Below are 27,225 nucleotides of genomic sequence, written 5' to 3'. Positions count from 1 at the left end.
GAGTTGACTCATTGGAAAAGACCCTGATGTTGGGAAGGATTGGGGGCAGGAGGAGAAGGGAATGAGAGAGGATGAGATGCTGGATGGAATCACCAACTCGATGGACATGAGTTTGAGTAAACTCAGGGAGTTGGTGATGGACAGGGAGGCCTGGTGTGCCGCGATTCATAGGGTCACAAAGAGTCAGACACAACTGAGAGAATGAACTGAACTGAACTGAACCTTCATGTTAAAAATAAGAACTTTTAATAGTTTACAGGATATTCTCCATAGCATGTTGTAGAGACTTGGGATATTATTATGCTCTTCTGAAGAGTACTGGGTTTGCTCCAGCAGGCACTTAAATTACTGGTCGATGCCTTTGAACTTAACTTGGGAAGGCTTAATGTCAAAACCAAGGAGCTGTTCCAGTTTTGCTCTTTCAGGGCAAGTCCCTTAGTCCTGAGGTGATCTTTACTCCCACTAGTATTTCAGTGGAATACTTGGTGGACTAGAATCTAAAATTCTGTCTTTGCTGCTGAGGGCAACTGCTGAAATCTCTGACCAGCTTATTCATCCTTCTAAAATGTTTCCCCTGGACCCTTTAGAGACCACAATTCCTGGGTCGTCCAAAGATTTGAAGGGAATTTTTAAGCAGAATTGCTCATGCTCCCACCCATGCCCCTCTGTGGGAGTTCTCCGTCAATATCTACCCTCTCTGGCTGCCAACTCCATCCTGTGAATTTCTGCTTGAGCGACATCCCTGGATCAGCAGGATGGAGACCTGCTCTCAGGGGAAACTGTGGGGGGCGCTCCGCAGAAAGAGAGAGGCAGCAGAACTTCCCTCAGCAAAGCCAAAGGGTCCCGAGGAGAGGTGAGCCTGCTGCCTGCCAACCCAGTCCCTCGGTGAGCGAGAGACAGGGGTGAGCGAGAGACAGGGGTGCCATCTAAGCAGCTCCGCTTTACTGCTACAAACTCTTGGTTTATACAAACAAGCAAGGGGGTTTTGCTAGAGACTTTCCATAGTTACACCAGTCATGTTAAAGGTCAAATCGTCATGTGCCATAATTACACCAATCTTGTTAAAGGTCAAATCATAATATGCCATAGTTACACCAATCACGTTAAAGGTCAAATCGTCACGTGCCTTCATTATAACAAGAGTCTATGGTGATCACACACTGTCCACGTACACAAAAATCAAGAGAGCCAATCAAAAACTACAACATAGACCACGCCCCTATCTCTTCCGCCAGTCGTCATCTTAGTTTTCAACCACAAAGCTAACCCATCTTTTTTAAGGTTTCCCATTTAGGGCCCCACAGGGAACCACTTACATGTGACGGCCACGTGGCCCCTGAGTGAAGTGTCAAGTTCCCCATAGCCTCTCCCTGTACTTGGTCACTCTCAGCGTCTTCCAACAGTTGTTTAAAAACTCTCATTATTTTTTAATTTTCTACAGAGTGTGTGAAAGTTATTACAGGAGAATTTAGAGCTGGAAAACTTTCCTGAAATTTTTAGCCACTGCTTTGACCCACCAAGGAGCAAGCAGCCAGTGGACTCACTGGTCACTTTGGATTCTCCAGATCTCTCTCGTGCTTTGCTCCAGTGTAGGGATTTTTTTTTTTTTTTTGAGAATAATGAATTCCAAAGGTCACTATTTTCACAGCTTTGGCCAAGACAACCCCCTCTCTTCCCCCTACACGTGACCTCATCCACAGAACCTCTTTCTTTCATGGGATTTCCAGAATAAACCGACAATGCCTTCCCTGTTCTCTGATGCTCAGGGAGTGATGGTGTGAAGCAACAATTCCCCTTCCTTCTGAAATGTCGTGGGAGGGATTTTCCTTGAGTTTTAGTAATAAAGGAGAGAAAGCCCCATATTCTGTAAAATTTTAAGCAATTCCTTTAGAATTCTTAATGAAAGATGTGTTTTAAGTGATTGCCATTTGCCATTTAGTGACGACGTTTTGTGAGTGACAGTGCCTGTCATTTGGTCAATACTTTTATTTTCTAGGATGAGATCAATTAAGCCAACAGGGTTAAAAAGAAAGTACCTAAGTGAAAGATATTTATGTTCTTATCTTAAAGGACATGTGAATGACTTTAGCTGTTAGTTTAGTGGCTATGAAGTAATGGGTAATTCACTTAGAAACAAAATGACTTTATTTCACTTACCCTTGAAGAATTTACAGATTCTCCCAGAGGCTGCCCTGGAGACAGGAGGGGACAGGGACCCCCTGGGATGGAGCAGGCAAGTGAGAGGCCTGGAGGTGCACTCCAGGCCAAGGGAGACAGGCCGGAAGCCCCAGAGGCGTGCACTCAGAGTGGTCCCCCACAGCGCTACCCAGCAGGACAGGATGTCCGGGGCGTCATGACCTGCAGCTCCCTCCCCTCCCACGCACAGTGCCCCTGCTGGAAGGCCTGGGTCTCCGGGCAAGCGCTGAGCTTGGACTCTAACACTCTCCTCCTGAGGATACTGTTCCCCGTGGTGCTTTTCCCGCTCCCAGATTTTCCCACCAGGATGAGCTTCAGCGTCTGCAGGGTCCCTTCATCACCCCCGCAGCCCTGGAAGCATCAAGAGAAGGTAGGGGTCGGGGTTAGAGCCTGTCCCCCGCTTTAGCCTACCCGGGGGCACACAGTTTGGGTGGGGGCAGGACAAAGGAAGACCAGCGTCTGCATCCGAGATATGCCCTAGGTTCACATGCTTTCCTTCCTTTTCTCTTTTCTGAATTTTTTGGGGGAAAATTAAGGTAGAAAATACATAACATAAAATGTACTGTTTGAACCATATTTAGGTGTAGCCTTCCGTATATTCACACTTGGGCAGTCATCACTTGGGCATCTCAAGATCTTTCCATCTTCCCGAATGACACCCTGTCCCCAGTAAACACTCCCCATCCTGCCTCCCCCAACACGCGACGTCCACTGCTCTTTCTCTCTCCATGTGTTTGTTCTAAGGACCTCACATTACTGGGATCAGGCAATTTTGGCCCTACTGTGTCTGGCTTATTCACTTTGCATAATGTGTGCAAGGTTCATCCATGTTGGAGCAAGTGTCAGGATTGCCTTCCTTTTTAAGGCTGAATAATATTCCACTGTAGGTGTAGGTGTATATATGAATGTAGGTGTATACATGAATCCATATTCAGATATATATGGATTTGGGAGGTTGTTTCCACTTTTTGCTATTGTGAATAATGCTACTATGCACCTCAGTGAACATATATTCACCATCTGTTTCAACTCTATGGGGTATATTCCCCAGAAGCGGAATTGTGGGATCATATGGTAGATCGCCACATTTTATGCTTCTGTTTTGAAACTTCTTCTCAGGCTACCTATACCAGGTGGGATCATCCCCTCATGAACTGGGAGCTTGAGCTTCCTCGAGCACCTCTGGTTGGAGACCCTTTCCAGGAAGAGGGTGAAGTTGGAAGCACAAGCCTCTGTGTCTGTCGTCTCCCTGCCATGATCGAACACATCACATTACCTACACTTTTCCCAACAAGGAGTGTTGTGAAGGTGAGGGCCTTTCAGCCAGATTCCCAGCTCCACAGCACAACTCACACTGGGGTCACAGTCCTAAGTTCCACCGGTGAAGTTTGGGCTGGACACCCTCACCCAGGAGAATATCAGCACCATCAGCTGCGAGTAGATGTTTCATGCCCATCTAATACTGAGGACTCCATGTCCAGATTTTAGAAATGACTGAGGCTGGAGGGCATGAAGGGAATTCCTTCTGGCCTTGCAGGTCCCAGGACCCACAGCACATAGAGAAGCATCAAACCCTAGCTCATTCCCAGTCTGTTCCCAGTGAAGACATTGCTGTGTCTCAGTGCAGATCCCTCAGCCTCTTGAGGCCAGGACTGGCACCATCTTCTTCCAGCTCTGCCCAGCAGGGATATATTTCTCCTGCCTTTCTGCCTTGGTGGGCTGACCCACCCACCAACTCTGACTGGAAGATATGGGCTCCCTCCAACTTCCCCAGGTGACCTGAGTGAATGACTGGGAGTTCCACAGAAGCAGGGAAGGGCAATGTCCATCTGTACTCTCAGATGCAAAGCTAGAGGAAGACAGTGGTCTCCCATCTGGGCAAGCCTGGAGACACTCATGCCATGCCTTTGGACTTAAAAGCCAAATACATTGAGCACAGAAGAGGAATTTTAAAGTAATACTTAACCCCAATTGCTGCAAAAAGGATAAATCGGGTGTGAACACTGGGACTGTCGCTCTCCTATGCAGCTTAATATTAAGGGCTTCTCCCAATGGCTCAGGCCACTGAAGTTTGTCTACTAAAACATAGTTGCGTTGAAATGCATAATAAGTTGCCAATCAATTCCTTTATCCAGGAAAGTGATGGATTTCCAGCATTCCTAAATTCCTAAGTTCTGTCTCCCCAGGTTAGATGTCAAGTTGAGCCCATGAAAGTGAAGCCCCTGACCTTGATGAAACAGCTTTTGGGGGGAGGGAGCCCCTTGGGAAGACAGAGCCCAGACCTGTGGGCCCTTGATTGCATCCTATGTGTTCACTAGTGCTTTTCAGCCCCGGTGGTCCTCAGAGTCTTATAATAGAGCCAGCGCGACACCCACCAGGGGCCTAGGGTGAGCCGTCTGCCACACCCACAAACACATCCTTCCTGACACTCAGTGAAGGGGCAGTGGCTGTGGTCTGTCACCCCCTGTGACCCACAGCACCATCAGGGGCTCTTCCCTTCTGTCTGGCTGGGGTGAAGGGAGGCCAAACACAAACACCTGGTGATGGCCACCCCGGTGGGCAAATCTCTGTCAGGGGGGACTCCCGCTGCCCCTCCCAGCACACCACCTGCCCCTCAGGCCCCAGCCCCACCTCTCTCAAGTTCATGTCTGCTAGAAAGTTGTTCTACCTCCTGACCCATCTGGAGAAAGATCTTGAAATGCGCCTTCTTCAGGTTCCTCCAGGAGAGGGATTTCGAATTCTTCTTCCTCCATCCAGAAAAAAACCATCATGTGTCTTATTGATGTTTCCTCCAAGCTTTCAGGGCCTCCTGACTTTTGCCTTTCTCTTGCCCATGGAAGCTGTCTGTGTTGGTTTGTTGGCATGGGACTGGGTAGGGGGTGTCTGAGACACCCACTACCTCCTTTAGGGACCCTGTTTTCCCCTTCTTTCCCCTTCATGACTTGGTGGGTGGTGATTCTGTGATGGGGAGAAATGATCAGAGATGCATCCTGACAGACACTGTCCTGGGAGCAGTGGCCAGGGTTCTGGGTGGACATGAGCAGAACGTTGCTGGAGGGGCTGGTGAGGGGCTCGTGGGGCCTGAACGATCTGTGGGGGGAGCCTGGCAGTGAGGGCCACAGAGGCCGTAGGCTGGGCAGTGAGCAGGGCGGCAGACATGCATAGGTTCCCTCTCCACATGAGGTCCAGTCCTGCCAGGAGCCCCGGGTCCTCGGCACTCAGCTCCAGGCCACTGACTTGGGTGGTCACGCTGCCAGAGCCGCCACGTCCCTGGAGATGTGGATGCTGAGTCCAAACTACATATTCCTGATATCTTCTCCCCCTGAACGATTCCAGGACATTTCAAGATGTTTTCTAGAGCAATTCCCAGTCCTCTTTGCCAAGGAAGGTATGTCGCCCACCAGGAATTCCAGTCATCCACTCTCAAGCCCAGAGAGCTATCTGCCCAGCCCCTGGCCGCCTCACCCCAGACCCTGCTGGACAGGGCATCACCACACGTGGGCCACGCGCCAGTGTTTGTCTCCAACATGGAGCAGATCTGTTACCTTGTGAGGTTTCTCAGGAGAAACACATTCACAAACATACAAACAAAATATACACACAAACACAACACATACACTACTTACACACATACACGTACTAAAGTACAAACATAGCACACACATACAACACACATGAATACACATTTACTCACAGACATATGAACATACATACACAGCACACAAACACAAACATAAGACACAGAGACCACTCACAGATATATTCACAACAACTCATACATAGAAACACAACACACGCCATTCATGCATGTACTCACAAACATACAAACACACGTATAAACGTACATATGATACAAACAAACATAACACACATATATTCATCTATACACAAATAGACACACACAACATTCACATATACACACAAATATAACACACACACATATACATACACATATACACACAAACACAGTATGCACAGCACCCCTGCAACACATTCTCAAGCACAATACACACAGAAACACAGACTCACACACACAGGCACAGTCACCACGGCCTTGGACTTACTGCCCCGCTGTCTGTGGGGCAGGAGGAATGCCCATGTCTTGTGTCTCCTGGGGCCATGTGCTCTCCTGAGCTCTGTTTCTCCTTTGAGAGCTAACACACTGCAGGCTGAATGGAGGAGATCAATGACAGTGCCCCAGACATACACACACATAGAGGACATGGCAGATATTTTTTCTGTAATACGTGATCCGGAAGCTCAGCTCAAAACTACCCTTGAGAGTGCAGCCATCAGCTGTGAGAAGACCCCCGACGCAGAAAGTTCTGTGGGCTGCACTTGTCTGCAGCCCTGGTGGTGACCCCCTCCAGTGTTCTCACCTGGAAAACCCCACTGACAGAGGAGCCTGGCAGGCTGCAATCCATGGGGTCGCAGAGACTGGGACACAACTGAATGACTTCGCTAGTAACATCAACAGGGGAAACAGGAACACGAGTGTTGTTACTACTTTATCCTGCATTCGGACTAGTAGAATTCAGAGGCATAAACCAAAGCAGCAGATCTTTCAGAAAACGTGCTGCCAGCAGAGTGATTTTTTACTGATTTCCTCCCTTTTTGAGAATTCCCCTTCCTGCAGACATCCTCTGTCTTCTCCATCATGATGCATACTCCCTGACTCTCTTCCTCCCCCAGCTTCTCCTTCAGCTGCTCCATTGGCTCCAGAGTCACCAGTTTGCTGACCCTAGATCTTGAGACTTGTCACCTCCATAATCCCATAAGCCTCACCGGCCAATTCTTTACAATAAGTGTCTCTCTATACTTGGGTATATCCACACACATTCTGTGCCTGAACATTCCAAGATCTGTGTCACATCAGAGTCTGGGTCTAAGGTTTGCTTTCTGTGTTTTCTCCTGCCTTTAGCACATCCTGTAATGTTGCTGAAAGTCGGACATGATAATATCAGATACGAGGAATTAAGGTGAATAGGCCTGCGGTGTGAGATTTTATGTTGACCTGGCTGGGAGCTGGGCTGTGTTTAATGTTTGCTGGAGCTTCATTCTCCTCTGGTGCCCTTATTTGTTTGCCCCCATTGTCTGTGGGTTTCCCTAAAACCCCTTCTTAAATAGAACTTGTATCTTGCTGTTCACTTCTCTTTATTCACTGTTTTCATCTTGTGTCTTGTGTTGTAGGGAGGAGTGAGGAGGGAAGCATTACTTGGGGATTGAATCTCACTCTCTCAGTGGGTCTGTGTTCCTGGGCTGTGGTCATCACAATGTTTTTTTTTTTTTCTGTTTGTTTGTTTGTTTGTTTCTTTTCCTCCTCTCCTCTTTTCCCCCTTTAAGTGTTACTGGCCATGTCTGGTCACTTCTGACCTTTTCCACTTTATTTTATCCTAAGATTTTCTTTCTTTCTTTCTTTCTTTTTTTTTTTTTTTAATGCTCTGGCCTTCAAGAACATCTTTGGGTACTTGAATGCTTCATTCCCACCTTTATTCTCTGGAACTGCTAAGAAGAGCTGGTACTAAAAGGTTTTTCAGGGAGTGTATTCTATTAATAAAAGATTTCAATAAAGATTTTGGAGCTTTAGTGGATGTTTGGGGGATTAAAATGTTCACTATTAACACTATTTTAAACTTTTTTCTAGAGGAAATATATACTGAAACCATAAAAGACAAAGAAGCCACATGTATAAAAACATAAAGATGGATGTGAAATTGTCGTTATTTGTAGGCGCTTTGATTATATATCTGGGAGAAATCAAGAGAATAAACTAATAAACTATGCAAACAATAGAATTTAGTAAACCGATGGATGCCAATTTTTTTAAGTCATAAAAACTGTCTTACAAACAATAGCCAAGTACACATAACTTGTGATTTTTTAAACAACAGCAATACAAAATAAAATCCCCTAGTCAGGAACAAGACAAGGGTGCCCACTCTCACCACTACTATTCAACATAGTTTTGGAACTTTTGGCCACAGCAGTCAGAGCAGAAAAAGAAATAAAAGGAATCCAAATTGGACAAGAAGAAGTAAAACTCTCACTGTTTGCAGATGACATGATCCTGTACATAGAAAACCCTAAAGACTCCACCAGAAAACTACTAGAGCTAATCAATGAATATAGTAAAGTTGCAGGATATAAAACCACCACACAGAAATCCCTTACATTCCTATACACTAATGAGAAAATAGAGATATTAAGGAAACAATTCCATTCACCATTGCAACAAAAAGAATAAAATACTTAGGAATATATCTACCTAAAGAAACTAAATACCTATATATAGAAAACTATAAAACACTGATGAAAGAAATCAAAGAGGACACTAATAGATGGAGAAATATATCGTGTTCATGGATCGGAAGAATCAATATAGTGAAAATGAGTATACTACCCAAAGCAATCTAAAGATTCAATGTAATCCCTATAAAGCTACCAATGGTATTTTTCACAGAGCTAGAACAAATAATTTCACCATTTGTATGGAAATACAAAAAACCTCGAATAGGCAAAGCAATCTTGAGAAAGAAGAATGGAACTGGAGGAATCAGCCTGCCTGACTTCAGAGTTGGAGACTCTGCTCGTCTCCAAGGCAAATCATTCAATATCACAGTTATCCAAGTCTATGCCCCAACAGTAATGCTGAAGAAGCTGAAGTTGAACGGTTTTATGAAGACCTACAAGACCTTTTAGAACTAACACCACAAAAAGATGTCCTTTTCATTATAGGAGACTGGAATACAAAAGTAGGAAGTCAAGAAACACCTGGAGTAACAGGCAAATTTGGCCTTGGAATGCGGAATGAAGCAGGGCAAAGACTAATAAGAGTTTTGCCAAGAAAACACACTGGTCATAGCAAACACCCTCTTCCAACAACACAAGAGAAGACTCTACACATGGACATCACCAGATGGTCAACACCAGAATCAGATTGATCATATTCTCTGCAGCCAAAGGTGGAGAAGCTCTATACAGTCAACAAAAACAAGACCAGGCGCTGACTGTGGCTCAGATCATGAACTCCTTATTACCAAATTCAGACTCAAATTGAAGAAAGTAGGGAAAACCGCTACACCATTCAGGTATGACCTAAATCAAATCCCTTATGATTATACAGTGGAAGTGAGAAATAGATTTAAGGCCCTAGATCTGATAGATAGAGTGCCTGATGAACTATGGAATGAGGTTCATGACATTGTACAGGAGACAGGGATCAAGACCATCCCCATGGAAAAGAAATGCAAAAAAGCAAAATGGCTGTCTGGGGAGGCCTTACAAATAGCTGAGAAAGGAGAGAGGCAAAAAGCAAAGGAGAAAAGGAAAGATATAAGCATCTGAATGCAGGGTTCCAAAGAATAGCAAGAAGAGATAAGAAAGCCTTCCTGAGTGATCAATGCAAAGAAATAGAGGAAAACAACAGAATGGGAAAGACTAGAGATCTCTTCAAGAAAATTAGAGATACCAAGGGAACATTTCATGCAAAGATGGGCTCGATAAAGGACAGAAATGGTATGGACCTAACAGAAGCAGAAGATATTAAGAAGAGGTGGCAAGAATACATGGAAGAACTGTACAAAACAGATCTTCACGACCCAGATAATCATGATGATGTGATCACTCATCTAGAGCCAGACATCCGGGAATGTGAAGTCAAGTGGGCCTTAGAAAGCATCACTACAAACAAAGCTAGTGGAGGTGATGGAATTCCAGTCGAGCTGTTTCAAATCCTAAAAGATGATGGTGTGAAAGTGCTGCACTCAATATGCCAACAAATTTGGAAAACTCAGCAGTGGCCACAGGACTAGAAAAGTTCACTTTTCATTCCAATCCCAAAGAAAGGCAATGCCAAAGAATGCTCAAACTACTGCACAATTGCACTCATCTCACATGCTAGTAAAGTAATGCTCAAAATTCTCCAAGCCAGGCTTCAGCAATATGTGAACCATGAACTCCCTGATGTTCAAGCTGGTTTTAGCAAAGGCAGAGGAACCAGAGATCAAATTGCCAACATCCGCTGGATCATGGAAAAAGCAAGAGAGTTCCAGAAAAACATCTATTTCTGCTTTGTTGACTATGCCAAAGCCTTTGATTGTGTGGATCACAATAAACTGTGGAAAATTCTTCAAGAGATGGGAATACAGACCACCTGACCTGCCTCTTGAGAAATCCTTATGCAGGTCAGGAAGCAACAGTTAGAATTGGACATGGAACAACAGACTGGTTCCAAATAGGAAAAGGTGTACGTCAAGGCTGTATATTGTCACCTGCTTATTTAACTTCTATGCAGAGTACATCATGAGAAGCACTGGACTGGAAGAAACACAAGCTGGAATCAAGACTGCCGGGAGAAATATCAGTAACCTCAGATATGCAGATGACACCACCCTTATGGCAGAAAGTGAAGAGGAGCTAAAAAGCCTCTTGATGAAAGTGAAAGAGGAGAGTGAAAAAGTTGGCTTAAAGCTCAACATTCAGAAAACGAAGATCATGGCATCCGGTCCCATCGCTTCATGGGAAATATATGGGGAAACAGTGGAAACAGTGTCAGACTTTATTTTTTGGGCTCCAAAATCACCATAGATGGTGACTGCAGCCATGAAATTAAAAGACGCTTACTCCTTGGAAGAAAAGTTATGACCAACCTAGATAGCATATTGAAAAGCAGAGACATTGCTTTGCCGACTAAGGTCCATCTAGTCAAGGCTATGGTTTTTCCTGTGGTCATGTATGGATGTGAGACTTGGACTGTGAAGAAGCCTGAGTGCCGAAGAATTGATGCTTTTGAACTGTGGTGTTGGAGAAGACTCTTGAGAGTCCCTTGGACTGCAAGGAGATCCAACCAGTCCATTCTGAAGGAGATCAGCCCTGGGATTTCTTTGGAGGGAATGATGCTGAAGCTGAAACACCAGTACTTCGGCCACCTCATTCGAAGAGTTGACTCATTGGAAAAGACTCTGATGCTGGGAGTGATTGGCGGCAGTAGGAGAAAGGGACGACAGAGGATGAGATAGCTGGATGGCATCACGGACTCAATGGACATGAGTCTGAGTGAACTCCGGGTGATGGTGATAGACAGGGAGGCCTGGCGTGCTGCGATTCATGGGGTCGCAAAGAGTCGGACACGACTGAGCGACTGAACTGAACTGACTTCAGGCTCTACTGCAAAGCCACAGTCATCAGGACAGTATGGTACTAGCACAAAGACAGAAATATAGATCAATGGAACAAAATAGAGAGCCCAGAGATAAATCCACACACCTATGGACACCTTAACTTTAACAAAGGAGGCAAGAATATACGATGGAGAAAAGGCAATCTCTTTAACAAGTGGTGCTGGGAAAACTGGTCAACCACTTGTAAAAGAATGAAACTAGAACACTTTCTAACACCATACACAAAAATAAACTCAAAATGGATTAAAGATCTAAACATAAGACCAGAAACTATAAAACTCCTAGAGGAGAACATAGGCAAAACACTCTCTGACATAAATCACAGCAGGATCCTCTATGTCCCACCTCCTAGAATATTGGAAATAAAAGTAAAAATAAACAAATGGAATCTAATTAAAATTAAAAGCTTCTGCACAACAAAGGAAACTCTAAGCAAGGTGAAAAGACAGCCTTCAGAATGGGAGAAAACAATAGCAAATGAAGCAACTGACAAACAACTAATCTCAAAACTATACAAGCAACTCCTGCAGCTCAATTCCAGAAAAATAAACCACCCAATCAAAAAATGGGCCAAAGAACTAAACAGACATTTCTCCAAGGAAGACATACGGATGGCTAACAAACACTTGAAAAGATGCTCAACATCACTCATTATCAGAGAAATGCAAATTAAGACCACAATGAGGTACCATTTCATGCCAGTCAGAATGGCTGCGATCCAAAAGTCTACAAGCAATAAATGCTGGAGAGGGTGTGGAGAAAAGGGAACCCTCTTACACTGGTGGTAGGAATGCAAACTAGTACAGCCACTATGGAGAACAGTGTGCAAATTCCTTTAAAAACTGGAAATAGAACTGTCTTATGACCCAGCAATCCCACTGCTGGGCATACACACGGAGGAAAACCAGAATTGAAAGAGACACGTGTACCCCAATGTTCATTGCAGCACTGTTTGTAATAGCCAGAACATGGAAGCAACCTAGAAGTCCATCGGTAGATGAATGGATAAGAAAGCTGTGGTACATATACACAATGGAGTATTACTCCGCCATTAAAAAGAATACATTTGAATAAGTTCTAATGAGGTGGATGAAACTGGGGCCTATTATACAGAGTGAAGTAAGTCAGAAAGAAAAACACCAATACGGTATACTAACGCATATATATAGAATTTAGAAAGATGGTAATGATAACCCTGTATGCAAGACAGCAAAAGAGACACAGATGTATAGAACAGTCTTTTGGACTCTGTGGGAGAGGGAGAGTGTGGGATGATTTGGGGAAATGGCATTGAAACATGTATAATATCATATATGAAACAAATTGCCAGTCCAGGTTCAATGCATTTTACAGGATGCTTGGGGCTGGTGCACTGGGATGACCCAGAGGGATAGCATGGGGAGGGAGGGGGGAGGGGGGTTCAGGATGGGGAACACATCTACACCCATGGTGGATTCATGTTGATGTATGGCAAAAAACGAATACAATATTGTAAAGTAATTAGACTTCAATTAAAATAAATAAATTTCTATTAAAAACTACAAAATAAAATAAAAAGCCCAAGAATAATTTTTAAATTGTGTTGAAAGTATAATACAGAAAACTCTGAGAAACTTCTGAGACTATGAAGCAAACAGAACTCTCCCATGTTTAGTGAAAATATACATTAATTAGAGAACTTTCAGGTGTTCAAACTGGATTTAGAAAAAGCAGAGGAACCAGAGATCAAATTGCCAACATCTGTTGGATCACAGGAAAAGCAAGAGAATTCCAGAAAAACATCTACTTCTGCTTCATTGACCACACTAAAGCCTTTGACTGTTGTGTGGATCACAACAAACTGTGGAAAATTCTTAAAGAGATGGGAATACCAGACCACCTTACCTGCCGCCGGAGAAATTAGTATTCTGGTCAAGAAGCAACAGTTAGAACCGGACATGAAAACTGGTTCCGAATTGGGAAAGGAGTATGTCAAGGCTGTATATTGTCACCTTGCTTATTTAACTTATTTTCAGAGTACATCATGTGAAATGCCAGGCTGGATGTAGCACAAGCTTGAATCAAGATTGCTGGGAGAATATTTGGTTCTCCCCAGAGATGCCCAGCCGGGGTGAGCGACCTGAGGACCTCGATGGGCTGGTCCTTGCTGAAAGCTCGACCCTGCACAAGGAAGAGCTCAACAAAGATTAAAGAACAAAAAGTCGTTGTGGATGAACTTTCTAACCTGAAGAAGAACAGGAAAGTATATAGGCAGCAACAAAACAGCAACATATTCTTTCCTGCAGACCGAACAGAAATGCTTTCTGAAAGCAAAAATACATTCAATGAGCTAAGGAAAGAATATCAAGAAATAGAAAACTCAGAGAAGACCAAAATCAAGAAATAGCCAACTTGATTTTACATATCAATGTGTGGCATCTGTTGGGCAATAAGCTTTTCTGTTGAGCATTTTGCAAAGATTTGAAAGAGTATTTACCGTGTAATCTTAAACGGGGCCCAATAGGAGTAACAGTTGTCAAGGCCCAATGTTAACTACCAGTGTTTATTCTCTGGCCGTGTCCTTCACTTAAGAGATGTGTTGACTGCCCAGCCTAGGAAGATGAAAGAGGCAATGTACTCCTGTGGAATAGAGAAGTCTTTAGTGGGATCAAGGTCCAAGCCGAAGAGAATGATATGCAAATCATGTTTCATTATCTTTCATCTTGTAAGAATGAATCTGATATTTTGTTGCTCTTCTCAAAAGTCCAAGGTCCTTGTCCTTTTATTTATTATCAAGCATCTAGCCATTCTTTATGGTTTGGTAGGGACTTTCTTGGTCGTCGTAGCTTGCTTTGGCATTTTAGGAACTTGGGCAAGAGTTTCTGCCTCTCTTTAGTTGGCACCCAAGCATCTGGAGTGGCCGGATCAGTGGCAGGAAGTTCCAGCATCTGGAATTTTCAGAATTGATCTCAAGTCTGTTTCCATTTCCAAATCTGTCGTTTTATTTTTTTTTTTAATTTTTTTTTTATTTTTTATTTTTTTTTATTTTTTTATTTTTAAAATTTTAAAATCTTTAATTCTTACATGCATTCCCAAACATGAACCCCCCTCCCACCTCCCTCCCCATAACATCTTTCTGGGTCATCCCCATGCACCAGCCCCAAGCATGCTGCATCCTGCGTCAGACATAGACTGGCGATTCAATTCACATGATAGTATACATGTTAGAATGTCATTCTCCCAAATCATCCCACCCTCTCCCTCTCCCTCTGAGTCCAAAAGTCCGTTATACACATCTGTGTCTCTTTCCCTGTCTTGCATACAGGGTCGTCATTGCCATCTTCCTAAATTCCATATATATGTGTTAGTATACTGTATTGGTGTTTTTCTTTCTGGCTTACTTCACTCTGTAAAGTTATATCCTTGGGAATACAATTCTGGGAGGGGGAGATGATATTAGAGAATGTGTTAATATCCTGACTGAGATTTCAGCACGCTTGCCAACATTTGTCTTGGTGGCAGCAAATGAAGCCAAACTATATCTTAAAGAATCTGTTGTCCCTTTAAATATGGCATTGCCACAAGCTGCTTTTGAGACCCATTGAAGCAGCATTTCCAGGAGTCCACTGACAAGAGACCCGTCAGGTCTTTCTTACTGATGAACACATGAAAGAAGTAGTTCAGCAATTCATTGGTGTTCTGAGTATCACAGTCAAGAGATATGTCTTGTGTTTACCTAGGGATGAAAACCTGACACCAAGCGAAGTTTTGAAAACTAGTAATAGGAAAGCAAATGTTCCAATTCTCTTTTCTGGAGGGGTTGATTCCATGGTCATCACAGCCCTTGTTGACCATCATATTTCTTTAGATGAACAAACTGATCTTCTTGAAGTACACCTGATTTACAACATTATATTAGTTTCAGGTGTAGGACACAGTGATTCAAAATTTTTGCACATTATTCTACTAACATTATAATGTCTTTTTAAATCAAATGTAAAAGCCTATTCTGATTTTGTTTTTTATTTCTTCTTATACTCATTTTGATACATTGTGTTTTTCAAGGAATTTTCCCACTAGACTTAAGTAGTTGAATTTATTTGCAGAAACAAAATAGTTTATCATCCTTTTGATATGATTAGGAACTATAGTAATAATTCCTCTGTGAACTCTGACATTGGCAATTTAATATTATTTCTTTTTGTTTGATCTACCTGTTTAGACATTTAACTTGACAAATTTTACAAAAATCTAATTTTGATTTTCTACTTCATATTTTCTGTGTTCTGTTTTATTGCACATTTTTTAAAATGTCTTTTGCACAGCAAAAGTTTTCAATTTCAAAAGAGTTCAACTTATCAATTGTTTCTTTCATAAATCATGCTTTTAGTTTTGTATCTAAAATGCCATCACCACATACAAGGTCACCTAGATTTCCTCCAATATTATCTTCTAATAAGAGTTTTACAGTTGTACATCTTTCAGTTCAGTTCAGTCGCTCAGTCCTGTCAGACTCTTTGTGACCCCATGAATCGCAGCATCTCAGGCCTCCTTGTCTATCACCAACTCCCAGAGTTCCCACAAACTCATGTTCAATGAGTCGGTAATGCCATTCAGCCATCTCATCCTCTGTGGTCCACTTCTCCTCTTACCCCCAATCCCTCCCAGCATCAGGGTCTTTTCCAATGAGTCAACTCTTCTCATGAGGTGGCCAAAGTATTGGAGTTTCAGGTTTAGCATCAGTTCTTCCAATGAACACCCAGGACTGGTCTCATTTAGGATGGACGGATTGGATCTCCTTGCAGTCCAAGGGACTCGCAAGAGTCTTCGCAAACACCACAGTTCAAAAGCATCAATTCTTCGGCGCTTAGCTTTCTTCACAGTCCAACTCTCACATCCATACATGACCACTGGAAAACCATAGTCTTGACTAGACGGACCTTTGTTGGCAAAGTAATGTCTCTTCTTTTTAATGCGCTATCTAGGTCAGTCATAACTTTCCTTCCAAGGAGTAAGTGTCTTTTAATTTCATGGCTGCAATCACCATCTGCAATGATTTTGGAGCCCCAAAAAATAAAGTCTGACAGTTTCCACTCTTTCCCCATCTATTTGCCATGAAGTGATGGGACCAGATGCCATGATCTTCGTTCTCTGAATGTTGAGATTTAAGCCAACTTTTTCACTCTCCACTTTCACTTTCATCAAGAGACTTTTTAGTTCCTCTTCACTTTCTGCCATAAGGGTGGTGTCATCTGCATATCTGAGGTTATTGATATTTCTCCCGGCAATCTTGACTCCAACTTGTGTTTCTTCCAGCCCAGCGTTTCTCATGATGTCCTCTGCATAGAAGTTAAATAAGCAGGGTGACAATATACAGCCTTGAGGAAACTCCTTTTCCTATTTGGAACCAATCTGTTGTTCCATGTCCAGTTCTAACCGTAGCTTCCTGACCTGCATATAGGTTTCTCAAGAGGCAGGTCAGGTGGTCTGGTATTCCCATCTCTTTCAGAATTTTCCGCATTTTATTGTGATCCACACAGTCACAGACTTTGGCATAGTCAAAAAGCAGAAATAGATGTTTTACTGAAAATCTCTTCCTTTTTCGATGATCCAGCGGATGTTGGCAATTTGATCTCTGGTTCCTCTGCCTTTGCTAAAACCAGCTTGAACTTCTGGCATTTCGTGGTTCAGGTGTTGCTGAAGCCTGGCTGAAAGAATTTTGAGCATTACTTTACTAGCGTGTGAGATGAGTGCAATTGTGTGGTAGTTTGAGCATTCTTTGGCATTGCCTTTCTTTGGGATTGGAAGGAAAACTGACCTTTTCCAGTCCTGTGGCAACTGCTGAGTTTTCCAAATTGGCTGGCATATTGAGTGCAGCACTTTCACAGCATCATCTTTCAGGATTTGAAATAGCTCTGGAATTCCATCACCTCCACTAGCTTTGTTCATAGTGATGCTTCCTAAGGCCCACGTGACTTCACATTCCAGAATGTCTGGCTCTAGGGTAGTGATCACACCATCGTGATTATCTTGGTCATGAAGATCTTTTTTGTACAGTACTTCTGTGTATTCTTCCCACATCTTCTTAAAATCTTCTGCTTCTGTTAGGTCCATACCATTTCTGTCCTTTATCGAGCCCATCTTTGCATGAAATATTCCCTTGGTATCTCGAATTTTCTTGAAGAGATCTCTAGTCTTTCCCATTCTTTTGTTTGCCTCTATTTCTTTGCACTGATTGCTGAGGAAGGCTTTCTTATCTCTCCTTGCTATTCTTTGGAACTTTGCATTCAAATGGGAGTATCTTTCCTTTTCTCCTTTGCTTTTCGCTTCTCTTCTTTTCACAGCTATTATCTATGATCTATTTTGAATTGATTCATGTGAAAGGTATGAGGTCTGTGACTATGCTCTTTTTTCTTCTTTTTTGCATGTGCATGTCAAGCATCATTTATTGAAAAGTCTATGCTTTTAGACAGACTCACAGATATAAAATATAAAGTAGTGGATACATGGGGAGAGAGAAAAGGAGGAAATAGGGGTATCTCTTACATATGGGATTAAAAGATACAAAATATTATGAAGCAAATAAATAAGCAACAAAGATATATTGTACAGCACAGGGAATTGCAGCTATTATTTTGTAATAACCTTAAATGGAATATAATCTATAAAAAAGACTGATTCACTAAGCTGTACACTTGAAACTAATACAATATTGTAAATCAAGTATACTTCAATTTAAAAAGTGAAAATAAATGAAAGTTTTCAAAAGACTATGTTTTTTCTATTAGATTATCTTTGCTTTTTTGTCAAAGATAAATTACATTTAAAATAACTATCATTATGGTTGGATTTAGATAGATATAGGTTTTCTAAAAAATATTTTTTTATTTGGCTGCACTGGGATCTATAATTGTGGCATGCCAGGGTCTTTAGTTGTGGCATGCGAACTCTTAATTGTGGCATGTGGGATCGAGCTCCCTGTCCAGAGACTGCGTCCAGGCCCCTGCATTGAGAGCGGGATTTACGTCTACCTTTACTCTCTTGCTTCTGCTTTCTGTTTGCCCCATATTTTCATTGTTACTCTTTTTCTCATTCTTGTGTGTTGATCTCTTCAAAAGTATTCCATTTTCTCTCCTCTTTTGGTGTTTTTTTTCTAGTGGCTGCTCTAGAAACTAAAATATTTATCCTTAATGTATTATTCTCTACCTTGAATTCATAGTAGACCACTTCAAAGAAGATATAAGAAACTTATGAAAGTGTACTTCATTTAGTCCCTACCCTTACTTTGTGATACTGTCATTTTTTACTTCTTTGTGGGTCAGAAACTCACAATAGGTCATTATTGTTTTGCCTTAGTCAATTTCATTTTTTTGAGAAACTAAGCAATGATCAAAATAGTAGTCTTCCATGTTTCCCAAATGTTTAAAATTTCCATAAACTTTTATTCTTTCCTGTTGACCCAAACTTCTATCTGGTATCATTCTCTTTAATCTTGAAGAATTTCTTTAACATTTCTTATATCTCAAGTCCTATGCAAATTCTCTCTGGTTTTCTATCTTAAAATGTCTTTCTTCAATCTTCATTTGTGATGGGTTGTTTTTCTGGGCCTATCTTTTATGTTTCTTCGCCATCTAAAACTTATTCCAGTGTTTTCTGGTTCAAGTGAGCTCTTAAAAGAAAGTAGCCATTTTTCCTATATTTTCCCCCTGTGTGTAATGTAGCTTTCCCTCTCCTCTAGTTGATTTTAAATTATTCTCTCCTGTCTCTCTATTTCTTTTTCTTAGTTTTCTGTAATTTGACTCCAAAGTGCCAGGATTTTGTTTTTCTTTCTATTTCCCACATAAAGTTCAGATTTTTGGATTTATGACTTGAAATTTTTCATCAAAATCTAAAAATTTTTGTCTTTATATCTTCAAATATTGTTTTTCCTCCCCGTTGAGTCTGTTCTTCTCTTTCTGGGGTTCTAATTACTTTAGATGGCTTGATATTATCCCATTGATCACTAGTGCTGTGCTTGTCTATTTTTCATATTTTCCTTTTATGCTTTAGTCTTAGTTTCTCATGATCTGCCTTCAAGTTCACAGATTCTTTCTTTAATGTCAATATTCTATGAGGTCCATTGAGATTATAGTGCTAGAATTAATACTTTTGAATTTCTATTTCTCTAATGAACTCTTAACCCATTATATTTATTTTTCTATAAATCTTTAGCACTTTTATAATAGCTAAAGTCCTAAGTTCAATGAATGAGTCATCTGTAGTTCTGCTTCTAATGTTTAATCTTTTGATTATGAGCCATATTTTCCTGACTCTTCATATATCATATAAATTTATATTACAGACAATAAAACTGAAGTCTAACAAGCAAGGGCAGCTGTGATGGCACACAAGCACAGCCGAGAAGAGCTACCTCATGTCTGAGGTAAGGGGTGGTGGCCAGGAGAAGCTACCCCACACCCAAGTTCACGAGCAGTGGCCAGGAGGAGCTACCCCACGTCCGACATAACAGCAGCAACTGCACTTTGCTGGAGCAACTGTGAAGAGATATCCCACATCCAAGGTAAGAGAAAACCAAGCAAGATGGTAGGCACTGAGAGAGGGTATCAGAGGGCAGACAGACTGAAAACATGATCACAGACAACTAGCCAATAGGATCACATGGACCACAGCCTTGTCTAACTCAATGAAACTAAGCTATGCCATGTGGGGCCACCCAAGATGTATGGGTCAAGGTGGAGAAGTCGGACAGAATGTGGTCCACTGGAGAAAGGAATGGCAAACGACTTCAGTATTCTTGCCTTGAGAACCCCATGAACAGTATGAAAAAGACAAAATGATAGGACACTGAAAGATGAATTCCCCAGGTTGGTTGGTTGATTTAGTCACTAAGTCCTGTCCGACACTTGCGGCCCCTTGGACTGTAGCCCACCAGGCTCCTCTGTCCATGAGATTTTCCAGACAAGAATACTGGAGTGGATTGCCAATTCCTCCTTCAGGGGATCTTCCCGACCCAGGAATCAAACCCAGGCCTCTTGCATTGCAGGCAGATTCTTTACAGACTGAGCTATGAGGGAAACCTGGTGCCCAATATACTACTGGAGATCAGTGGAGAAATAACTCCAGAAAGAATGAAGGGATGGAGCCAAAGCAAAATAACACCCAGTTGTGGGTGGGACAGGTGATAGAAGCAATGTCCAATGCTGTAAAGAGCAATATTGCATAGGAACCTGGAATACAAGGTTCATGAATCAAGGCAAACTGGAAGTGGTCAAACAGGAGATGACAAGAGTGAACATCAACATTCTAGGAATCAGCGAACTACAATGGACTGGAATGGGTGAATTTAACTTAGATAACCATTATATCTAGTACTGTGGGCAGGAATCCCTTAGAAGAAATGGAATAACCATCATAGTCAACAAGAGAGTCCGAAATGCAGTAATTGGATGCAATCTCAAAAACTACAGAATGATCTCTGTTCGATTCCAAGGCAAATCATTCAATATCACAGTAATCCAAGTCTATGCCCTGACCAGTAACACTGGAGAAACTGAAGATGAACAGTTCTATGAAGGCCTACAAGACCTTCTGGAACTAACACCCAAAATAGATGTCCTTTTCATTATAGGGGACTGGAATGCAAAAGTAGGAAGTCAAGAAACACCTGGAGTAACAGGCAAATTTGGCCTTGGAATACAGAATGAAACAAGGCAAAGGCTAATAGAGTTCTACTAAGACAACGCACTGGTCCTAGCAAACACCCTCTTCCAACAACAGAAGAGAAGACTCTACACATGGACATCACCAGATGGTCAACACCGAAATCAGATTGATTATATTCTTTGCAGCCAAGACGGAGAAGCTCTATACAGTCAGCAAAAACAAAACCGGGAGCTGACTGTGGCTCAGTTCAGTTCAGTTCAGTTGCTCAGTCGTGCCTGACTCTTTGAGACCCCACAAATCGCAGCACGTCAGGCCTCCCTGTTCCTCACCAACTCCCGGAGTTCACTCAGACTCATGTCCATTGAGTCAGTGATGCCATCCAGCCATCTCATCTTCTGTCGTCCACTTCTCCTTCTGCCCCCAATCCCTCCCAGCATCAGAGTTTTTTCCAATGAGTCAACTCTTCCCATGAGGTGGCCCAAATACTGGAGTTTCAGCTTTAGCATCATTCCTTGCAAAGAAATCCCAGGGCTGATCTCCTTCAGAATGGACTGGTTGGATCTCCTTGCAGTCCAAGGGTCTCTCAAAAGTCTTCTCCAATACCACAGTTCAGAAGCATCAATTCTTCAGCACTCAGCCTTCTTCACAGTCCAACTCTCACATCCATACATGACCACTGGAAAAACCATAGCCTTGACTAGACAGACCTTTGTTGGCAAAGTAATGTCTCTGCTTTTGAATATGCTATCTAGGTTGGTCATAACTTTTCTTCCAAGGAGTAAGCGTCTTTTAATTTCATGGCTGCAGTCACTATCTGCAGTGATTTTGGAGCCCCAAAAAATAAAGTCTGACACTGTTTCCACATCTATTTCCCATAGAGTGATGGGACTGGATGCCATGATCTTTGTTTTCTGAATGTTGGGCTTTAAGCCAACTTTTTCAGTCTCCTCTTTCACTTTCATCAAGAGGCTTTTTAGTTCCTCTTCACTGTCTGCCATAAGGGTGGTGTCATCTGCATATCTGAGGTTATTGATATTTCTCCTGGCAATCTTGATTCCAGCTTGTGTTTCTTCCAGTACAGAGTTTCTCATGATGTACTCTCCATGTAAGTCAAATAAGCAGGGTGACAATATACAGATCATGAACTCCTTATTGCCAAATTCAGACAGAAATTGAAGAAAGTGGAGAAAACCACTAGACCAGTCAGGTATGACATAAATCAAATCTTTTATGAGGATAGAGTGGAACTGAGAAATAGATTTAAGGGACTAGATCTCACAGACTGAGTGCCTGATGAACTATGGAATGAGGTTCATGACATTGTACAGGAGACAGGGATCAAGAAAATCCCCAAGAAAAAGAAATGCAAAAATGCAAAATGGCTGTCTGAGAAGGCCTTACAAATAGCTGTGAAGAGAAGGGAAGCAAAAAACAAATGGGAAAAGGAAAGATATACCCATTTGAATGCAGACTTCCAAAGAATAGCAAGGATAGATAAGAAAGCCTTCCTCAGTGATCAATGCAAAGAAATAGAGGAAAACAAAAGAATGGGAAAGACTAGAGATCTCTTCAAGAAAATTAAAGATACCAAGGGAATATTTGATGCAAATATAAGCTCAATAAAGGACAGAAATGGTAAGGACATAACAGAAGCAGGAGATATTAAGAACAGGTGGCAAAAATACACAGAAAAAAAACTGTACAAAAAAGGTCTTCACCACCCAGATAATCATGATGGTGTGATCATTCACCTAGAGCCAGACATCCTGGAATGTGGAGTCAAGTGGGCCTTGGAAAGCATCACTATGAACAAAGCTAGTGGAGGTGATGGAATTCCAGTTGAGTTATTTCAAATCCTGAAAGATGATGCTGTGAAAGTGCTGCACTCAATATGCCAACAAATTTGGAAAACTCAGCAGTGGCCACAGGACTGGAAAAGGTCAGTTTTCAATCCAATCCCAAAGAAAGACAATGCCAAAGAATGCTCAGACTACCGCACAATTGCCCTCATCTCACATGCTAGTAAAGTAATGCTCAAAATTCTCCAAGCCAGGCTTCAGCAATACATGAACCATAAAATTCCTGATGTTCAAGCTGGTTTTAGAAAATGCAGTGGAACCAGAGATCAAATTGCCAACATGTGCTGGATCATTGAAAAAGCAAGAGAGTTCCAGTAAAACACCTATTTCTGCTTTCTGGACTATGCCAAAGCCTGTGACTGTGTGGATCACAATAAACTGTGGAAAATTTTGAAAGAGATGGGAATACCAGACCACCTGACCTGCCTCTTGAGAAACCTGTATGCAGGTCATGAAGCAACAGTTAGAACTGGACATGGAACAACAGATTGGTTCCAAATAGTAAAAGGAGTTCATCAAGGCTGTATATTGTCACTCTGCTTATTTAACTTATATGCAGAGTACATCATGAGAAGTGCTGGGCTGGAGGAAGCACAAGCTGGAATCAAGATTGCTGGGAGAAATATCAATAACCTCCGATATGCAGATGACACCACCCTTATGGCAGAAAGTGAAGAAGAACTAAAGAGCCTCTTGATGAAAGTGAAAGAGGAGAGTGAAAAAGTTGGCTTAAAGGTCACCATTCAGAAAACTAAGATCATGGCATCTGGTTCCATCACTTCATGGCAAATAAATGGGGAAACAGTGGAAACAGTGACTGACGTCATTCTTCTGGGCTCCAAAATCACTGCAGATGGTGATTGCAGCCATGAAATTAAAAGACGCTTACTTCTTTGAAGGACAGTTATGAACTACTTCGGCAGCATATTGAAAAGCACAGACATTACTTTGCCAACAAATGTCTGTCTAGTAAAGGCTATGGTTTTTCCAGTGGTCATGTAAGGATGTGAGAGTTGGACTAAAAGAAAGCTGAATTTCCCCTATAGTCAGGAACAAGACAAGGGTGTCCACTTTCACCACTATTATTCAACATAGTTCTGGAAGTTTTGGCCATAGCAATCAGAGCAGAAAAAGAAATAAAAGGAATCCAAATTGGACAAGAAGAAGTAAAACTCTGACTGTTTGCAGATGACATGATCCTCTACACAGGAAAATAAAGCCTCCACCAGAAAATTACTAGAGCTAATCAATGAATATAGTAAAGTTGCAGGATATAAAATCAACTCAGAAATCCGTTGCATCCCTGTACACTAATAATGAGAAAGTAGAAAAGAAATTAAGGAAACAATTCCATTCACCATTGCAACGAAAAGAATAAAATACATAGGAATATTCCTACCTAAAGAAACTAAAGACCTATGTATCGAAAACTACAAAACATTGATGAAAGAAATCAAAGAGGACACTAATAGATGGAGAAATATACCATGTTCATGGTTTGGAAGAATCAATTTAGTGAAAATGAGTATACTACCCAAAGCAATCTACAGATTCAATGCAATCCCTATCAAGCTAAGAAAGTATCAAGAAAAGAAAGCTGAGCACCTTAGAATTGATGATTTTGAACTGTGGTGTTTGAGAAGACTCTTAAGAGTCCCTTGAACTGAAAGGAAATCCAACCAGTCCATCCTAAAGGAGATCAGTCCTGGGTGTTCATTGGAAGGACTGATGTTGAAGCTGAAACTTCAATACTTTGGCCACCTGATATGAAGAGCTGACTCATCTGAAAAAACCCTGATGCTGGGAAAGATTGATGGCAGGAGGAGACAGGAATGACAGAGGATAAGATGGTTGGACGGCATCACTGACTCAATGGACATGGGTTTGGGTAGACTCTGGGAGTTGGTGATGGACAGGGAGGCCTGGCATGCTGTGGTTCATGGGGTCACAAAAAGTTGGACTCGACTGACTGACTGAACTGAACTGAACTGAAAGCTTATGTTTCCCCTGGTTTGGCTTAATTTCTGGATAGTGCAAGTTAATTTATCTGTTTACTGATTACAGTGATCACATCATTGGCTCCAAAACTTGAATTGAAATGAGAATGAACCACATTAAATCGATTAATTTCACTCCTGATTCACACTATGCATAACAATCTCCTATCTATCCTGTATATATTTTTTAATCTAGCCAACATCTGAACTGAGAAAAGTATAAGGCTCCTATTTTAAATGCTTTGACTTCACTAGCAGGGCCTAATAGAAGAATTTCTCATTATTTTCCTGGCCCTTTTCCACTGCTGCTTTCTTAGGAAAAAAAAAACACTGTGATGGGAAAGGAAGGAGCTTTCAAGATAGACAATTTAGCGTTTCCTTAAGATCATATGGATTCCAATTTATTTCGATAGCCCATGTTGTTGTAAAATGATCATCTAATTTTGCCTCCACTTTGCAAATAGTGTCTATAACAAGCCAACACCTGCAAATGTTTGTATCCAGACCAAGCACCCTAGGTATAAAAGATTCCTCAGCTCTCTCCTCACTTACAAAAGGCTGTTTATATCCAGAATTCAGTTCCTCAATGCTTCCTTGCTTCAATCATCCTTTGACACAGAGAACTTATATTTTCATTCTGTCCAATTCTTGTTGTCAGTGTAGAAGCTGAAGGTTTTTGAATCTTTCTCCAACTTAACCAGAAGTAAATATCATATTCTTTGTTCTTGGGCAGGAGACACTCTGGAATTATTTTATATGGAAGAAATGCCACAGGGTAAGAAGTAACTGACGTTTAGATCCCTAAGCTCTTCTAGAAAGAGACTGGGGCCTTGGGGTCCTACAAGATATTTGGTGTCAGGGGCCCCTGCTGGAGAGTACAGCACATTAGTCACAACAGGAGGGAGGTTTTGTAAAAGAAACACTTTAAGCCCACAAAGAATGTTCCTGTTTCTTTAAGTCATCACCACGTAACCCTCTCTCTGGGCTTTCCAGGCCTGAAGTCTCAAAGACTTCCTCTATGCACAGTGGAAGGAAACTGGGTGCCCGACTCACAACCTAAGAGAAAGCAGAGATCAGGGCCTTCTTGGATCACCAGTGAGAGCCTGTCACCAGGAAAGGCGAGCCCCGCAGGGAGCAGGAGCTACAACCAACCAGAAGGAACATGGTTCTGAGAGCATTTACTGTCTGAGCACCCGGGCTCCACCAGGCACCTTTCAGTAACAGGCAGACCCATTAAGATGGGGTGTCCGGATTTGTGAAGATGGTCAAAGTTTCCAATAGAGGAAGTTCAAAAAAGGTTTATGAGCATGGTCCCCAGTCTGGAGGGCCCACATGTCTGTCTCCTTCCACACTTCCCCAATACAGTAAGAAAAGTCTGTACTGGAACCATGTCCAGGAGTAAAATGCATTTTAAAAGGCATTCAACATTGCTCAAACTGCACGTTCAGCACAGGCAAATGATCTTTCCTGTGGCCCGAAAACAGTCTAACTTCAGAGCAAGTTACAGTGTGCTGAGTCAGGAAACCATCAGAATTCAACCCCGCCCCAGATTCCCCCTCTCCCCTCTGTCCACAGTAAGGGACCCTCAAGAGACTAAAGAGGTTAGGAACCAGGTCTTCAACCCCTTGTGCTCATGAGCCCTGACACATTGGCTCCCTAATTCAAGTCTCTCAACCCCTGCTGTAGGAACACCTCAGTTTTCTCATCTGTACAATGAAGGGGTCCTAATAAATGGCTCATTTCCAAACCCTGATGTGTAGACTGATAATATCAGATACATCAGATTCATAAATCAGAATTTCTGAGCAACGTCCCCCCAGAATCGACATTTTTAAAGAATACTCAAGCAATTCTAAAAAATAACACATTTGAGGGGCACTGAGCTACATGAACTTTGAACTTGCAGAGTATTCAGAATACAGGAACCAACATTTTTTACAATAATTAAGAACAATTTGTCACCCCAGATTTCACTAGGAGCTTACCTCCTTCTTAAAAATTATTTTAAGTTGATTTTAACCTGTATTTCAAACTATATGAAAATTCCAGTGACCTCCTCTAGAGTTCTATGGATTACCTGTAGCACTCTTTCATTTCCATTTTTGACGAGGACCTCTTGCTTTAGCTAGCCTTCTTCTTGGGTTTGAATCTTGTGGCTGTTTCTTCATTTCTGCTCTGGTGACAATTATGGAAGTTTGTTGATGTCTAGACACAAAATAGCTACCCATATCACGTGATTTGCCCCAGGGTAAATTTTACTGAAAGCTTTGATGGGGTGGGCAGTAGGAGAGTTACTGCAGAAACACGAATAGTTTCGGCTTGAGTTCTAGAAAAACCTGTCCTCTGAGTCCT

The 27,225-nt window shown here is 42.0% G+C and overlaps 2 pseudogenes; both read left to right on the top strand.

Moving 5' to 3' along the window:
* The first annotated feature begins 13,472 nt into the window (after window positions 1-13,472).
* On the top strand, window positions 13,473-13,708 carry LOC114114572 (ASNSD1 upstream open reading frame protein-like; annotated as a pseudogene).
* A 74-nt stretch (window positions 13,709-13,782) lies between these two features.
* Window positions 13,783-27,225, top strand: part of LOC114114465 (asparagine synthetase domain-containing protein 1-like) — a 34,629-nt pseudogene continuing 21,186 nt past the window's right edge.

Source organism: Ovis aries, chromosome 4 (genome assembly GCF_016772045.2).
Source record: "Ovis aries strain OAR_USU_Benz2616 breed Rambouillet chromosome 4, ARS-UI_Ramb_v3.0, whole genome shotgun sequence".
Lineage (NCBI taxonomy): Eukaryota > Metazoa > Chordata > Mammalia > Artiodactyla > Bovidae > Ovis > Ovis aries.
This window is presented reverse-complemented; position numbering and strand designations above follow the sequence as displayed.